Below are 19626 nucleotides of genomic sequence, written 5' to 3'. Positions count from 1 at the left end.
AACAGGAGATAAGAATTCTGAAAACTTGTCTTTAGAACTCAATGGACATGACTAAGATTCACTGAAAGTATAAGACCTAGAGGAGAAGTAATGACATATGGAAGTAAGGTCCAACTAGCTGAAAAAAAAAAAATAGGTCAAGACCATGGGCATTGGTTTTCAAAGAGGGATGTTTGTAATGAACTCAGACTCTCCTGGTCTGCCCAGATACCCCTCTGCAGAGCTGGGCAACACTTGAATGATGCTATACAAAGAACATCTGTGGGAACAGAAAGTTTAACTAGATGATTGACATGTGTGTGACAAGAGGACATGCATTTAGGAGAGACTTTAAGGATATCTAGCCTGACTCCCCAATTCCATGGATGAGTTAACCAAATCCCAAGGAGGAAAGTAATAATGCAGTTCTTAAGTAGCTGGGTTGTGGTGTAATCCAGCTTTGCAAATTTAGTGATAAGGGTAAAATTCTAGAGGGTCACCACTTTCCATCTTTGACAGACACATTCTTGACAATGAAGCCTACATTATCCCCAGGAAGGGCTTCACTCAGAGCTTCATGGTGCATTTCAATGGACTTCACTTCAGTTGTTACATTCACAGAAGCAAAGGTGACCACCATGCCAGGTTTAAGAACACCAGTCTCCACTCAACCCACAGGGACAGTACCAATACCACCAATTTTGTAGACATCCTGGAGGGACAAACGCAAGGGCTTGTCAGTTGGGCAAGTTGCTGGCAGGATGCAATCCAGAGCTTGAAGCAGAGTGGTTGCACTGGCATTGCCATCTTTCTGGGTGACTTTCCATCCCTTGAATCAAGTCATGTTAGCACTTGGCTCCAGCACATTATCATCATTCCAGCCAGGAGTTGGCACAAATGCTACTGTGTCAGGGTTGTAGCCAATTTTCTTAACGTAGGTGCTGACTTCTTTAACAACTTCCTCATATCTCTTCTGGCTGTAGGGTGGCTCAGTGGAATCCATTTTTTTTAACTCCAACAATTAATTGTTTAACATCCAGAGTGTAAGTCAGAAGGGCATGCACACAGGTCTGCCCATTCTTGGAGATACCTGCTCCAAACTCACCAACACCAGCAGCAACAACCAGGACAGAACAGTCGGCCTGGGATGTGCCTGTAATCACGTTTTTGATGAAGTCTCTGTGTCCTGGGGCATCAATGATGGTCACATAGTACTTGCTGGTCTTGAATTTCCACAGGGAGATATCAATGGTGATACAATGGTCACGTTCAGCTTTCAGTTTGTCCAAGACCCAGGCATACTGGAAGGAGCCCTTTTCTGTCTCAGCAGCCTCCTTCTCAAACTTTTCAGTGGTTCCCTTGTCAATCCCATCACATCTGTAGATCAGATGGTCAGTAGTGGTAGACTTCCCCAAATCTACATGTCCAAGGATAATGATGTGGGTGTGGGTCTTCTCCTTTCCCTTTTTTGCTTAGGTTTAGCAGTGGTTTTCACAACACCTGTGTCCTGGCAGCAAACCCACTGTGAAAAAGCTAGGTTTCTTAAAGTTACGTATTTAATGTAGTCAATAAAAGGGTCATAGGCACTAAATTTAATAAAAGAGGAGAAAATCCGGATCTCCGATACAGGGAAACCGATATAGCTTAAAAAGTTATCTTGCATTAGTATTGAGATTAAACCTCAGGGGACTGAAGTCAGGGAAGATAGTGGAGTTGGAAGCACCAGGAATTCACCTCTCTACCTGGACAGCAATTGTACTAGTAGAAAATATCTGAAGTGGTTATTTTGAAACCTTGGGGTTTATTTGAACTTTGGGGTTTATTTGAAGAACTTGTATCTTCAAGGAGATAGCTTGGCTAGGACATTTTCATTAATTTTGGTTTGTTTCAGTCATCAGGGTTGTTGCAGTTACATCAGGGTGGTTGCAGCTACCCCAGCCCCAAATCAGGCAGCTGTGAAGAACACAACCCGAATTTCTGGAGCAACTTCTGGAGCCAGGGTGGCCAGTAAGATCTTTGTCACGCACATATAGGGGTCCTTGGTTTTTACTGTGAATTATTGTTCTGACTGCTGAAGTGTGGACATGAAGGCTGGCCACCAATTTCCTAGCTTCCACCAGCTGAAGTACTTTCAGGAGATTTAAAAGAGCCACGTGTTTTTTTCTTTGCCTGTTTTTTGGTTTGCTTGTTTGTTTTTGATATTCAAAAGCAACTATGTATACAGGGAAATTTAGAAAGCCATCACCCATACCTAGGGAAATATGGAGCTCAGAAAAGACATGCAGAAGATCCTAAATTTTTACTTCAGTACAGAAATCCCTATAGCAATGGGAAAAAAATTTACCAAACTCTGGGGAAAAAGGGAAATCTGATTTCCCCAGGTTCCATGTTATCAAATTAAAAAGTCTAATTTTCAATAAAAAATAACAAGGCATACAAAGAAACAAGATTATATAGCTGATTCAAAGAAGCAAAATAAACCAACAGAAAATGTACCTGAGGAAGCCCAGATGTCAAAATTACTAGACAAAGATTTTAAAACAACCATTTTAAAGATACTCAAAGAGCTAAAGGAAGACATGGACAAAGACAGGAAAATAATATGTGAAAAAAAATGTCAATAAAGAGATTAAAATATTTTCAAAAAGAACCAAAAAGAAATTTTGAAGCTGAAATGTATATTAACTGAAATGAAAAAGTACCTCAAAAGGGTTCAAAAGCAGGTATGTGCAAGGGAAAGAATCTGTGAACATAAAGAAAGAAAAATTGAAATCATCAAGTCTAAGGAACAGAAAGAAAAAAGAATGAAGAAAAATGAACAAAGCCTAAGAAATCTGTGAAACACCATCAAGTGGGCCAACATAGACATTGTGGGAATGCCAGCAGGGGAAAAGAGATAGAAAGGAACAAAATGAATAATGCCTGAAAACTCGCCAAATTTAAAGGATTGAAATTGCAATAAATGAATCTATAAATCTAAGAAGCTCAAAAACTTCAAATAGAACAAACTCAAAAACAATTAGACTGAGATACATCAGAAACCTTGAAGTCCAGAAGTCAGTGGCTTGATATACCCAATATGCTTAAAGGGGGAAAAAAAAAACTGTCAATGGACAACTTTTTTTTTTTTTTTTTTTTTTTTTATTTATTTTTTCGGGGGTACACCAGGTTCAATCATCTGTTTTTATACACATATCTCCGTATTCCCTCCCTTCCTTGGCTCCCCCACCTCGAGTCCCCGCCACCCTCCCTGCCCCAGTCCTCTAAGGCATCTTCCATCCTCGAGTTGGACTCCCTTTGTTATACAACAACTTCCTACTGACTATTTTACAGTTGGTAGTATATATATGTCTGTGCTACTCTCTTGCTTCGTCTCAGTTTCCCCTTCACCCCCCGCCCCCTCCCATACCTTGAGTCCTCCAGTCCATTCTCTGTATCTGCGTCCTTGTTCTTGTCACTGAGTTCATCAGTACCATTTTTAGATTCCGTATATGTGAGTTAGCATACAATATTTGTCCTTCTCTTTCTGACTTACTTCACTATGTATGACAGATTGTAGTTCTATCCACCTCATTACATATAGCTCCATCTCATCCCTTTTTATAGCTGAGTAATATTCCATTGTATATATCTGCCACATCTTCTGTATCCATTCATTTGTTGATGGGCATTTAGGTTGCTTCCATGAATGGACAACTTTATGTGCAATAAAACTACCCTTCAAAAATGAGGGAGAAATGACACTCCCAGATTTTAAAAAAGCTGAGGGAGGTCATTATCACTAGACCTTCCCTTCAGGAAATGCTAAAGGGAGTCCTTCAGAGTGAAATGAAAAGAAGATAGTAACTTGAGGCCATATAAAGAAATTAGGGTAAAGGTAAGCACATGGGCAATTGTGAAAGCTACTATTATTGTAATTTTGATTGAACCTGACTTTTATTTTCTAAAGGGTTTAAAATACAAATGCATAAAAAATTATTAATCTACTTTATTGTACACAAAATGTATAATGATGTACTCTATGACATTAATAACATAAACTGAGGGTGGACCTGTATAGTAGTAGAGTTTTTGTACATTATTGAAGTTGTTGGCATCAATTCAAATTAGATTATTATAACTTTGGGATATTAAATGTAACACCCATGGTAACCACCAAGAAAATATCTATAGGATATACATATAAAGAATTGAGAAGAGAATTTAAACTTTTCACTACAAAAAGTCTACTAAAAATAAAGCAGTAATGGAGAAGATGAGGGACAAAAAGAACTATAGGCATATAAAAAACATATTTGTTCTCTGAAAAATGGAAGAAGTAAATCCCTCCTTGTCAGTAACTACCTTAAGTGTAAATGGATTAAACTCTCCAATAAAGATACAGAGATTGGCAAAATAAATAAAAATTCATAATCCAACTATGTGCTCTCTGTCAGAGACTCACATTATTTCTAAAGAAAAATAGGTTGAAAGTAAAAGGATAGAAAAAAATATTTCATACAAATGGTGACCAAAATAGAGCTGGAGGGCTATACTAATATCAAGCAAAATAGACTCTAACTCTAAAAAGTTTACAAGAGACAAGGAAGATATGTCTTTTTTTAAGCTCTTTATTGGAGTATAATTGCTTTTTACTGTTGTGCCAGTTTCTGTTGTACAACAAAGTGAATCCGCTGTATTTATACATATACCCCCATATCCCCTTCCAAGGAAGATACATCTTAATAAAAGTCTCAAGAAACAATCTAAGTATCCATCAACAGATGAATGGATAAAGATGTTGGATGTGTGTGTATATATATATATACAGACACACACACACACACAATGGAATATTAACCACCCAAAAGAATAAATTTCTGCCATTTGCAACAAAGTGAATGGACCTAGAGAGTATTATGCTTGTGAAATGTCAGACAAAGACAAATACTCTATATTATCACTTATATGTGGAATCTGAAAAAATAAAACAAACAAACATATATAAGAAATTAGAAACAGATTCACAGATATAGAAAATAAGCTAGTGGTTACCAGTGGGGAGAGGGGAGGCAAGAAGGGCAAGATAGGGGTATGGGCTTAAGAGATACAAGTTACTATGTATAAAATAGATAAGCAACAAGGATATATTGTACAGCATACGGAGTATAGCCATTATTTTGTAATAACTTTAAGTGGCGTATAACCTATAAAAATATTAAATCACTATATTGTACACCTGAAACTAATACAATGTAAATCAACTATACTTCAATAAAAAATTAAATTTAAAAATGTTCAATACTACAATGAAAATAGAAATTATAACATGTGTACACCTAATAAAATACCTCAAAATATATGAAACAAAAAATTGACAGACTGGAAGATGAAAAATAGAGAGATCTACAATAATAGTTGGCAATTTCAATGCCCTGCTTTCAATAACAGATAGATCAGTCAGACATAAGAGATGTAGGAAAATAGAGGATTTGAACAATGCAATAAACCAACTAGATATAAAAGATATATAGAATACTACCACAAAACAGCAGAATACAGTTTTTTTCAAATGCACATGGGACATCCTACAGGACAGATCACATGTTAAACCACAAACTAAGTCTGAATAGATTAAAAGAGATACCATACTAAGTATCTCCTCCAATCACAACACAAAGAAGTTAAAAATCAATAACAAAGAAAACAGGAAAATTCACAAATTTGTGGAAACTCAACAATATACTCTTAAGCAATCACAAGATAAATTAGAAAATACTTAGAGATAAATAAAAATAAACACACCACATATCAAATTTATGGGATGCAGTGGAAGTAGTGCCCAGAGGGAAAACTATAGGTAAATGCCTACATTGTAAAAGAAGTAAGATCTCAAATCAACAACTTCACATCGTAAGGAACTAGAAAAGGAAAACTAAGCTAAATTCAAAGCTAACAGATGGAAAGAAATAATAAAGCTTAGAGCAGAGATAACAAAAGAGAGAAATAAAACAATAGAAAAAGTTAGTGAAACCAAAAATTGGTTCTTTGAAAAGATAAACAAAATTAGCAAACCTTTAGCTAAACTGACAAAAAAACAAAACAAAACAAGAAGACACAAATAATTAAAATCAAAATAACCATGACAGTATTACTAAAAAACCTTATAGAGGTAAAAAGGAATTATAAAAGAATCCTATGAACAATTGTAAGCCAACAAATTAAATAACCATTAGAGAAACAGCCAAATGCTTCGTGAAACACACAAATGCTTTAAACCAACTCACAAAAAAAAATAGAAAATCTAAGCAGATCGATAACAGGTAAAGAGATTGAATTATTAATCCAAAACCTAACAAAGAGAAGTCCTGGACCAGGTGGCTTCATGAAAAAATTCTACCAAACATTTAAAGAAGATTGATATCAACCCTTCTCAAGCTCTTCCAAAGCACTGACAAGGAGGAAACACTTCCTATTTCATTTTATGAGTCCAGCATTAATTTATATCAAAGTCAGAAAAAATATCACAAGAAAATTAAATCACAGACCAATAGCCCTTATGAAGGTAGATGCAAAAATCCTCAACAAAATATTAGTAAATTGAAACCAATAGCATTTTTAAGCTCTTTATTGGAATATAATTGCTTTACACTCTTCTACCAGCTTTTGAGGTACACCAAAGTGAATCAGCTGTATTTATGCATATATCCCCATATCCCCTCCCTCCCATGACTCCCTCCCACCCTCTCTGTCCTGGCCTTCTAAGGCATTACCCATCATCGAGTTGATCTCCTTTTGTTATACAGCAATTTCCCACTAGCTATTTATTTTACAGTTGGTAGTGTATATATATCAATGCTACACTCTCACTTCGTCCCAGCTTCCCACTCGCTTCCTGCCCCCCTCAACCTCATGTCCTCCAGTCCATTCTCTGCATTTGAATCCTTATTTTTGCCCTGTCACTGGGTTCATCAGTACCTTTTTTTTTTTTTTTTTTTTTTTTTGATTCCGTATATATGAGTTAGCATATAGTATTTGTTTTTCTCTTTCTGGCTTACTTCAGTCTGTATGACAGACTCTAGGTCTATCCACCTCATTACATATAGCTCCATTTCATTCCTTTTTATGGCTGAGTAATATTCCATTGTATATATATGCCACATCTTCTTCATCCATTCATCTATTGATGGGCATTTAGGTTGCTTCCATGTTCTGGCTATTGTAAATAGTGCTGCAATGAACATTATGGTACATGTTTCTTTTGGGATTATGGTTTTCTCTGGGTATATGCCCAGTAGTGGGATTACTGGATCATATGGTAGTTCTATTTATAGTTTTTTAAGGAACCTCCAAATTGTTTTCCATAGTGGCTGTACCAACTTACATTCCCACCAACAGGGCAGGACAGTTCCCTTTTCTCCACACCTTCTCCAACACTTATTGTTTCTAGGTTTTGTGATGATGGCCATTCCGACCAGTGTGAGGTGATACCTCATTGTGGCTTAGACTTGTATTTCTCTAATGATTAGTGATGTTGAGCATCTTTTCATGTGTTTGTTGGCCATCTGTATGTCTTCTTGGGAGAAATGTCTATTTAGGTCTTCTACCCATTTGTGGATTGGGTTATTTGCTTTTTTGGTATTAAGCTTCATGAGCTGCTTGTATATTTTGGAGATTAATCCTTTGTCTGTTCCTTCATTGGCAAGTATTTTCTCCCATTCTGAGGGTTGTATTATTGTCTTGTTTATGGTTTCTTCTGCTGTGCCAAAGCTTTTAAGTTTCATTAGGTCCCATTTGTTTATTCTTGATTTTATTTCCATTATTCTAGGAGGTGGTCCAAAAGGATCTTGCTTTGATATATGTCATAGAGTGTTCTGCCTATATTTTCCTTTAGGAGTTTTATAGTGTCTGGCCTTACATTTAGGTCTTTCATCCATTTGGAGTTTATTTTTGTGTATGGTGTTAGGAAGTGTTCTAATTTCATTCTTTTACATGTTGCTGTCCAATTTTCCCAGCACTACTTATTGAAGAGGCTCTCTTTTCTCCATTGTATACTCTTGCCTCCTTTGTCAAAGATAAGGTGCCTCTATTCTGTTCCTTTGATCTTCCTTTCTATTTTTGTGCCAGTACCATACTGTCTTGATCACTGTGGCCTTGTAGTGTAGTCTGAAGTCAGGGAGCCTGATTCCTCCAGCTCTATCTTTCCTTCTCAAGATTGCTTTGGCTATTTGGGGTCTTTTGTGTTTCCATACACATCATAATATTTCTTGTTCTAGTTCTGTGAAAAATGCCATTGGTAATTTGATAGGGATCGCGTTGAATCTGTAAATTGTTTTGGGTAGTACAGTCATCCAATAGCATTTTAAAATAATTATTTGCCATGACCAAGTAGCATTCATTCCTGGAATGTAAGAGTGGTTCAACATAAGAATATCAATCAATATAATATGTCACATTAATTTAACAAGGGAAAAAAAACTGCATGTTTATCCCAATTGATGCAGAAAAGGCATTTGACAAAATCAAACACTCTTTCATGAACAAACTTCCAGAGGTCTGGAAATAGAGGAAAAATTCCTCAGCATATTAAAAAATATTTACAAAAAAACCCACAGCTAACACTGTAATCAATGGTAAGATACTGAAAGCTGTCCATCTAAGATAAGGAACAAAGACAAGAATACCCACATTCACTGCTGCTATTCAACATTCTACTGAAAGTTCTAACCAGAGCTATCAGACAGTAAAAGTGAATAAAATGCATCCACAATAGAAAGAAAGAGCTAAAACTATCTCCCCCTTGCAGATGACACCATCTAACATATAGAATACCCCCAAAGAATACACAAGAAAGCTACTAGAACTAATAAATTCAAAAAAGTTGCAGAGTACAAGATCAACATGCAAAAATCAGATGTGTTTCTATATACAGCAATAAAAAGCCAAAAAAGAATTTAGGAAAGCAATTCTATTTATAATAGCACCTAAAAGAATTAAATTCTTTGTAGTAAACTTAACAAAGCAGGAAAGAGTTATACAGTTAAAACTACAAAATGTAGCTGAAAGAAACTAAAGAAGACACAAATAAATGGAAACATGTTTATATTCATGGCTAGGAAGACTTAGTATTGTTATGATGTTAATACTACAAGCTACAAGATTCAATGTAATCCCTATCAAAATACCAACATTTCTTTTCACAAAAATGGTATTTTAAAGGGCCTCAAATAGCTAAAATCATCCTAAGAAAGGAAAAAAAAAAATGGAAGACTCATACTACCTGACTTTGAAACTTACTTCAAAGCTGTATTAAAAAAAACAGTATGGTATTGGCATAAGGACAGATATATAGATCAATGGCGTAGAATGGAGAGCTCAGAAATAAACCCTCACATATATGGAAAATTGATTTTTACCAAAGGTGCCAAAACCATCCAATGGGAAAAAGAAAGTCTTTTCAACAAATGGTGCTGGGAAAACTGGTTATCCATATGTAAAATAAGTTGGACCCTTACCTTATATTAAATGCAAAAGTCAATTCAAAATGGATTAAAGATCTAAACTGTAGATCTAAATTTAAGAGCTCAAACTGTAAAACTCAGGGCAAAACTGTTTTTAAAGTCTTTATCACATTGGATTTGGCAACGATTTAATGACTATGACACCAAATCACCGGTAACAAAAGAAAAAAATGATAAATTCGATGATCAAAAAACTGTTGTGCACCAAAGGATACTATCTAAATAAATAAATAAATAAAGTACAGAATGATGTAAAATATTTGCAAATAACATCTGATAGGAGATTGATATCCAGAATATATAAAGAATATACACTCCACAACACCAAATAAACCAATTCAAAAATAGGCAAAGGACTTGAGAAGACATTTCTCAGAAAAGATACACAAATGGCTAATAAGCATGTGAAAAGGTGCTCAATATCATTAGTCATTAGGGGAATGCAAATCACAGCTGCAATGAGATAGCATTTTATACCTACTAGGATGGATATTAAAAAAAAAAAGACAAGTGATGACAAGGATGTAGAGAAACTGGAACTCTTATGCATTGCTAGTGGGAATGTAAAATGGTGCAGCTGCTGTTGAAAACAGTTTGTCAGTTTTTCAAAAGACTAAACATGAAATTACCATATGACCCAGCAATTTTGTTCCTAGGTATACATTCAAAAGAATTAAAAGCAGGGATGTGTACATATACGTGTACACCAATGTTCATAGCCAAGTTATTCTCAATAGCCAAAAAGTGTAAATAACCTGAGTCCATGAGCATATGAATATGTAAACAAATTATGACATATACATACAAAGGAATATTATTCAGCCATAAAAAGAAATGAAATTTTTATATATGCTACAACATGGATGTATCTTGAAAAGTTATGCAAAGTGAAATTGTCCAGACACAAAACAACAATCATTTGGTGATTCATAGAGACAGAAAATAGAACAGAGGTTACCAAGAACTGACAGGAAAGGGCAAGAGGAATTATTGTTTAGTTGATACAGAGTTTTTGTTGGGGATGACAAAAAAGTTTTAGATATAGTGGTGATGATTACACAATATTGTGAATGTATTTGATGTTACAGAATTACACACTTTGAAACAGTTAAAATGATAAATATTACATTTTGTGTATTTTACCACAACAAAGAAAAGATTCTCAATTTCTTTGAAGTTAAAACAAGTGAGAATACTGATTTTTAGAAACAAAAACTACAGATATATGTTAATTGAAAGTTTCTTTGGCAATAAATTTTAAGGGAAGTGTTTAAATTGGACCTATACAGTAAAAGATGATAAACATAATAGATAAAAATCCTTACTAGAAGTTTCATAAGATTCATGGAAGTATTTTTTAAAGCTATAATTTTTAAGTTCATTATGCTTCTTCTTAACTTATTTTCATTTTTATTTTATGTCAACCTGAGAAAATATAACCAGATATGTCCAATAATAACTGCAGAAAATTAAACAACACAATGTTGAAAAGGCAGAATCCATTAATTATCCAAGGCACTACAATGACATAACTATAGTCTCTGTACTGTTCTGAATGAATTACTGAAGTTGTAACAGAAGAACTCTTTTTTTTTTTCTACATCTTTATTGGAGTAAAATTGCTTTACAATGTCATGTTAGTTTCCATTGTACAAGAAACTGAATCAGCTATATTTATACTTATATCCCCATATCCCCTCCTTCTTGAGCCTCCCTCTCACCCCTCTAGTTTGTCACCTAGCACCAAGCTGACGTCCCTGTGCTATGCAGCACTAGCTATCTATTTTACATTTGGTAATGTATATACATCAGGTGGATGGACCTAGAGTCTGTCATACAGAGTGAAGTAAGTCAAAAAGAGAAAAACAGATACCATATGCTAACACATATATGTGGAATCTAGAAAAATGGTACTGATGAACCTAGTGACAGGGCAGGAATAAAGATGCAGACATAGAGAACAGACTTGAGGACACAGGAAGGCAAGGGGAGGCTGGGATATAGTGAGGGAGTAGCATTGACATATATACACTACCAGAAGCATTCTTTTAAAAAGCATTTGATTGAATGACCACTGGATATCAACTCAAGGTAGGAGAGGCATATACAGGATTTACTATCTCTCTTTCCAGAATTTTGTGGTGTGTATAACGTAATGCCCCAACTCTAGAAAGAAGACCACATTGACCAAGAGAAAGGCTGCTTTCTTAATCTTAGTTTCTGATCCAAAATTTTCAGTGGTTTTTCACAGTCTAAAAGACAAAACCCAAGTTCTTTAATGTGATACTATCTGGGGCTCAAAATATAATATTGCCAATCACTCCCCCAAGTTCTGACATCCTCCTAAAGTCAAATTGCTTCTGTCAAGTATTTATCGCGTGATTCTGCTCAGATGTGTGATTATTTAATTTCTCTCACTTTATTATACTGAATTTTTGCTCAGCACATGTCCCCAGTGCCCAGCAGTAATTAATTAATTAGCTAAGACTGTTAGAGCCACCTGTTTGTGCATCATCCTTCCTATAAATCCCCTTCTCACCTATCATCTCCTACCAGACCTTCTCATCTTTAGCCTCTTACTGCTCATCCCATATGAAAACTATCTTCTGATGAGTTTGCTAAAACCCAGTTACATCACATCACACTTCAGCTAAGATATCTCTCCTTGTTCCTCAATAATTTGTATTTAGAGCTCCACTTTCTTGGTTCACCAGATCCCAACTTTCTTGGTTCTTGCCATATATTTTGCTCCCCTCATCAACCAAACTGGACTATTCACATAGCCCCAAACATTCTTCCACCCATTAACTAATGGCATGCTCTCTGTTTTAAGTGCCCCTGTGCTTCTCTCTCCGTTACAATAATACTCAGATTCAAAGTTAGCCTCAATGTCACTTCTTCCAGGTAGCTTTCCTGTTATTGCCCTACCTGAAAATGAGATTCTTGTGTTAAACTTCTCTGGCGTTGGAGACATACCTCTTTTAAGGCATGTATATATTGGACTGATTACAATTACTTCTGTGAATTCTTCTTTTTAAAAAAAATATTTCTTTCTTTCTTTCTTTCTTTCTTTCTTTCTTTCTTTCTTTCTTTCTTTCTTTCTTTAGGCTGTGTTGGGTCTTCATTGCTGCAGGTGGGCTTTCTCTAGTTGTGGTGAGCAGGGGCTACTCTTCGTTGAGGTGCACAGGCTTCTTATTACAGTGGCTTCTCTTGTTGTGGAGCATGGACTCTAGGCACACGAGCTTCTGTAATTGTGGCATGCAGGCTCAGTAGTTGTGGCTCGTGGGCTCCAGAGCACAGGCTCAGTAGTTGTGGAGCAGGGGCTTAGTTGCTCCGCAGCATGTAGGATCTTCCCAGACCAGGGATGGAACCCATTTCTCCTGCATTGGCAGGCAGATTCTTAACTACTGTGCCACCAGGGAAATCTCAGTGAATGCTTACTTCTGCTAAAATTCTCTTGAAGTCATGGATTGGTCTGGGTTTACCTCTGTGTCTATGGTATCCTGCAGAGAGTAGATGCAGGCTCAGAGTGTTGGACAAGCTGGAGAAAAGGGCCCTGAGTGAGCTGGAAAGTGGGTGATAGATGTAAGAGAAAGTGTGAGAGCCCTCTGATCCAGGCATTCTAGGCAGATCTTCAGCTAACAAGTTGATCTCAAGTCATTGCCACTGCCCATCATATATCACTCAAGAAGGCAAAAATGGCACTAGGAAAATACATCTTTAGCAGATAAACTAGTTTTTACTTAAGATACAAGGATCACACACATTATACACACAGTTTTCTCTTTTTTAAAGTCTAACACACACACATATGAAAGAGAGATATACTTTATGAGTGCTTGTTGTCACTGAAGAAAGTGGTTGGCATAACTGAAAAGAGTAGAGATGCACTGAGTATCCTTATTCTAGACTTTATTGATTTTTACTTTTTTATATTTTGTTCTTTAGGAGTTTATTTTTTTAGCACTCACTTCACCATGCTGCAAATTGTCATGCTAGCAATTAACCAGTTTGGATAGAATCACAAAATTGGCTTATAATATGGACTAGTATTTCTGAAACTTTTGCCATCTGCAGATGGTATAAAGGTCATAATGTATGTTTTATTATACAACCAAACTACCAATTTTAGGTAAATTTTTAAAAAGATTTATAGCAATAAAAATATAAGCATAATAATTATAAAAAATAATTTTGATTTATTCAGTTACTGGGATAATATCAGTCTTTGAATATTGTATATATTATTAAATTACAGCTCTCTGAAGCCATAGATCACATCTCATACCCAGACGTTTCCTTCTCTTACTTCTTTTATGCATCTATATTAGAAAACACCAACTATTATAGATCATTGAAAAAAGCAACTGTTATATTTGTGTTTGGATAGAGTGTAAATCTAGAAATTATGGGAAGATACTTCAGCAAAGATTTCAGCTGTTGGTTAAATGCTCAAATGAGCATACCACCTTTGAAAGCAGAAAGATTGAATGTTTCTTAGAATAAATGGTGAATGATATTCAGCTTTGGTTTCATTCAGCCTTGGAAAATTTCACATTCTTTTGAAATATTTGGTTTTACTTAAAAATATATCCAATACTGTACTATCATCTACCTTCCTCAGTGGGTGAAGAAAATCAAGTGTCAAGAAAGAATAAATTATCTTAGATTGAGTCATTCATATCACAGTTTGGTTTTTTTAAGACAGACTGGTATCTTATTCTCAACATATTAAAACATTACAATATTTTAGAACTCTTAGATTCAAGCTACTAAATATTCTGAATATATTACTGAAGTATTCTACTTAATCAAGCCACATAAAATAATAGAATTATTCTTTATCTAGTTATCAGTGAGGCTCAAACTAGTCCAATAGAGGCCAAAACCTATATAATTAAAAATCTCATTGGGTACATATTCTATTCTGTAAGCATGGCAAGTGGTGAAAATACGCAGCCTTCCATTTATTTGGAGGTCAGTCCTATACCATCATATGAATTCTTTAGCAATTTGGAATATTTGGATCAGGATGTTTATTTGTTGTATTTGAAAATATGAAAAGAGACTGTCTGGACAGAGAAGCAATCTTGATTAGAATATATTGAAAGTCCTTTCAAGTCCAAGTTTTGAAATTCCCATTTAAATGATTGGAAGAATAGCTTATTTTCATGATAGACCTCTTTTCTTGCCCAAATTCCACAGCTCAGATACAGAGCACAAAGGAACAGCCCAGCCCCACACATTTTATAGCTTGGTAGTGGTGGTCTGGTCTCTGGTTAGCAAAGAAGTCAAGGAACAGACCACAGTTATGGCAATACTTGGCTTCATGCAGATTTCCACGGGTGAAGGAAGAAAATAGGGGTGATAGTGCAGGGCTGCTGTGTATTGCTGTGTATACTCCTCATTGCACAGTCTGTGAATCTATATCACAGCAGTCCTGGACAGAGCTGGCTAAGCGGCACTTACTGGCTTCTTCCTCGTCGTGTACCCCCAGACCTGAAGAATATGAAGCAAATTTTCAAGAGGTAAAAGTTTGCTACATCCAAAGAATAAGTGAATAAAGTTATCAGAAATTGTAGCCAGATGAAGAATAGATGGAATTATTGTACAGTGCTCCTACTGAGTGGTGTATTAAACTAACTACATATTTTAGTCTCTTTGGTGGAAAATCATGACCCATTAAGAGTTTCTGCTCATAATTATTTCTTCTTTTGTGCTTTTTATAGCCTACTTCATTATAAAATTAATCAGATGTTCAGAGAGAAGATTAAGCATTGATATCATATAGAAGCATTTAGTGTATTGCAAATGAAATACATATATAGTTCTGCCTATTCATGTATGTGTCCAAGTTGAAAAAAGTTATTTGAAGGAGTTTAGACCCATTTTATGATGGAGAAATTATACAACCTAAAACAAATTCAGCTGTATTTATCTTGATTCAAACAGAAAACGTTTAGGTATCTACCAATATTCAAATATATAAGGTAGTCAAGCAAGTCCTTCGGTGTATTCATCCAATGTAGCAAAAGTTCTGGAGATCACATTCATATCCAGAGACCATACATAATGTAACCCACAAGAAAGATCTTCAGCTACATATCTATTCTTCCCACTAGATATTAAATTATATCTTTATATACACTAAAAATTATTTTTTATGATTTATGTAAATAAGTTAGGCATGGAAATATATTTATACATATATGGGTAATAGAAAAATTTTAAATTGAAAATGATTAATCAACTTTTAAAGAAAACTAAATATGATAAAAATAAGAATATAGTATAATATTTGAAGCAAAATATTTTTGTCTATACCATTTTTATTTTAGATATTTTTACTGAAGTCACTATAGTTTGTTAGTAACTTTTGGGAAATTAGAAAATATTTTAATATATTTACATTCACTACCCCACCATTACTCAGATATCTCTAAAGGGAAAGAAAATCTGTATTTTGATTCTGGGAGTAGGAAAAAGACCTTGATCAAGGCTGAAGTTGGTAATTCAGTGTTCCTTTTTTTATATAACCAACACATTGTAGTTCCCATTTCTGACTGAGTGATCAGATTATACAGATTCTCATACTTTCCCCAGTCCCTCCTATTTCTGTAATCAACCATTTCCCCTCCCATACTGTTTGTCTTAAATTGCATGGCCTCTATCAGGCCGCTGGTCTTTACAACGGACTTAGTCCTTGGGCTTCATGCTCCATTTCCATGTCTTTCCTCACATTTCATACTGCAGAGTGCAGGTGCAGATTCACACCCAGACATGCCTTCCCCACCACACTCACACTTCAAAAATTAAAAACAGGACATTGAAAAAAAATTACCATTGGTATTTCACAGGCTCAAAAAAACCAGGCTTATTTTACCTTTTATTGATATATTTCCTCTATGGTGAAGTTTCTATACAAACATTTTGACAATTTCTTTATTGAATTTTTTCTTCTATTGCTGAGCTGCAAGTCTTCTTTACATATCCTATGTCCAATATAAATCCTATGTTCAAAATAGGACATAGGATTTACAAGTATTTTCTTTCAGTCTGTGACTTGTCATTTTCATTCCTTAACAGTGGATTTTGAAGAGCAAAAGCTTTTAATTTTAACAAAATCTAGTTTATTAATATATTGTGTCCTATACATTAATAAAAACTTGTGTGAGTCTACATAAAAACTCAGAACTACAAATATCTTCTCATGTTTTTTCTACAAGTTTTATAGTTTGAGCTCTCCTGTTTAGGTCTATGATCCATTCTGAGTTCATCTTCATACATGCTTTGAGGTAAGAGTGAAAGTTCATTTTGTTGCATATGTATACCTAATTTTCTAGCACCATTTATTGAAAATATGTATTTCCCCTTTGAATCACTTTGGCACATTTGTAGAAAATCAACAGACCATCCCTTTATGTGTGGATTTAATTCTGGACTCTATTCTCTTTCAGTGATTTACATATTCATCTTTACACGTCTCATACTGACTTGATTACAGTAAGTCTTAAAATCAGTTAGGGTAACATTCCCAACTTTGTTCTTATTTACCACAATTGTTTTGAACTAACATCTTAAAAATATTGTTTTCTTGGCTATTTTGGCCCTATTTCTGCCAAATACATTTTTGGAATATTCTTGCCAGTTAAGTAAGAACAGCCTTTGGGATTTTTATCAGAATTACATTATTTACAGACACATTTGAGGAAAATCGATATTCTTTTAATAATATCTTAGGACTTATCGAATGTTTTTCAATAATATTTGAAAATGTTCTTCCACAAAGGATATAAACACATATTCTTTTAGATTTATTCTTGGGCATTATATATCTCTGTAAATGATGTCTTCATGTTTCCTAATAATTTTTTGCTGTGATATATAACTGCAATTGATTTTTAAGGTAATATTCTTATATCCTGTAAACTTGCTAAACTGTCTTTGAAATTCAAAAATTTGTTTACAGTTTTTAATTTCTATGTTGACAACTATTTTATCTACTGCTAATAATGATTTTATTTCCTCCTTTATATTTCTTGTACATGATAGTTTCATTTCCAGTCTTACTACTTTAGGTAGGTTTCCTAGCACAACACCGAATGCAGCAGTGACAGTGAGCATTGTTTTCATGTTCTCAATTTTAAAAGAAATGGTTTAAACATTTCACTTTCCTGTATGATGTTTATTTTGTTTTTGTTTTTGTTTTTAAGTTTGTCTTTATCAAGTTAAAATAAGTATCTTTTCATTTCTAGTCTGCTGAGGTTTATGTTGTTCTGGTTACTATGAAAGGATGTTAAATGGTGTTATGTGCCATTTTCTGTAAATATTGAGATAATCAAAAGTATTGTGTCTCTTTTAATCTATTAACAGTGACTTACACTAATAGTTTCTAAATTTTATCCTTTTTATTCCTTAGGCTATCCTTGTTTATCTCTTTCATTAGCTGTTGATTCTTAATAAATATTCTGCACACCAAACCCCATCCTCAGCATCTACTTCCAGAGACCCCAACCAGTGACAATGGTTGATTATTGCATTTCATGACATTTTCAAGCCACCTTGTCATTCTTAAATACCCTTAATCCTACCGGCTTCCAAACTTCTTGTGAGACACTCCCTCTTCTGCCACCTTATAATCTTAAAGACAGGTATATCCAGGTTAAATATTACATTTTTCACAAAATTTCTTTTTAGTACCCCTAAACTTCCTTATTGCATGACCTTCCACTCTGCTCCCAAAGTACTTTGTTGTGATATGTAAGTTAAATTTATGAAGTGGTAAAAATCAAATAAAATTTTAATTACCATAAATTTGCTGTCAAGTTTTTAGAGACTAGAGAAAATAGATAGGAGAGTGATTGGACATGCAGGGGAACAAAGTAAACAATGAATGAGAAATTAGGCGTCTAAAATAGAAAACATATTTACAGACTAATCCATGATGGTTGGTACCCAGTGGCCTGTACTGATGAAATAAGTTATGTGGCCAAGTGAATTGGGAGAGCAGGATGAGTAGAAGTGGCGTGTTAGAACTAAGAACATGTTCACGACTACATCTCTGAGGATGCCTACCTCTCCTTCTGCCTCGCTGTAGAAATGTGCATTAAGTAATGCCACTGAGTAAAAATGTAGGCGTTCATAATCCCTTTGGATATCAGTAATGAACATCGACACTATCTTATTTCTCCCCAGTGGTATTTTTTAATACCCTTGATTCCGTAACCTGTGTGTCATTTCTTGGGGCTCAGCATGGCTCTCACTTTGGGCTCTACATCCTAGCTTGAATTCTTTTGCCAGGCGTTTTTAAGAAGAGGAAACACAGAAGATAATGTAAGAACACTAAGTGAGTGGCAGAGAGCACAAAAGGAAAAAGGCACAGAAAAGGCAGTTGGAACACATGGCAGTATAGACCAGAGCTCTACTGTTGCTTCTTACCCTACCTTGAGACCCCATTACTTTTTGCTAACATCACATTTTACTGTACTTTTTTACTCTGCCATTTTCTTTAAGAATTATGAAGAAAACAACAACAAAACACCTCACTGCCAAAAATTCTATTAGTAGAGTTTCACTTCAGCATGTGGACCCTGTTATCTATTTTTAAACTCTCAGTGAATTCTCTCTGTTCCCATTTCTTAAGTATGTTAAAATCTTATACACTGTGGTCCTATCTCTTTTGTTAGTCACCTTGTCTTGCATTTCTTCCCAAACCCTATGATTAGTCATTTTGAAAACTTTGATTATTGCTTAATGCACTGTTTTACTTTTGTTGTTGTTGATTTCCTCTACCCACTCTGTGATTTCTAGTCTTTTTTCTAGGAATACCTATCCTTTTCATCTGGTGAAGTGCCACTGCAATGTTTGGATCAAAACATGTATGGTGTCACCCAAAATGCTTTCTCCAGCTCCCTCAGCCAGAGCAAGTGACCATTTCTTCCGATGTCCTTACAGTTTTCTGCAGACCTCTAGCTTTTCTTCTGTGCACTGTTAAATTCTGTTTTCCCCAATTTGACTTTTTTTATCACCCCTCTCCATTTCAGCATCTAACACAGGGCCATGCATATGGCAGACAATAATGGGAGCTGAGTAAATCAGTAAGAAAATAAATACTTAATGATACCAAAGCACACTTCTAAAATGATAT

The 19626-nt window shown here is 35.0% G+C and overlaps 1 pseudogene; it reads right to left on the bottom strand.

The window, feature by feature from the left end:
- Positions 1–475: 475 nt before the first annotated feature.
- LOC130844357 (putative elongation factor 1-alpha-like 3) lies at positions 476–18650 on the bottom strand (annotated as a pseudogene).
- Positions 18651–19626: the final 976 nt, after the last annotated feature.

This window comes from Hippopotamus amphibius, chromosome 2, assembly GCF_030028045.1.
Source record: "Hippopotamus amphibius kiboko isolate mHipAmp2 chromosome 2, mHipAmp2.hap2, whole genome shotgun sequence".
Lineage (NCBI taxonomy): Eukaryota > Metazoa > Chordata > Mammalia > Artiodactyla > Hippopotamidae > Hippopotamus > Hippopotamus amphibius.
The sequence above is the reverse complement of the archived record's forward strand: the minus strand, read 5'-3'. Positions and strand labels throughout refer to the sequence as shown.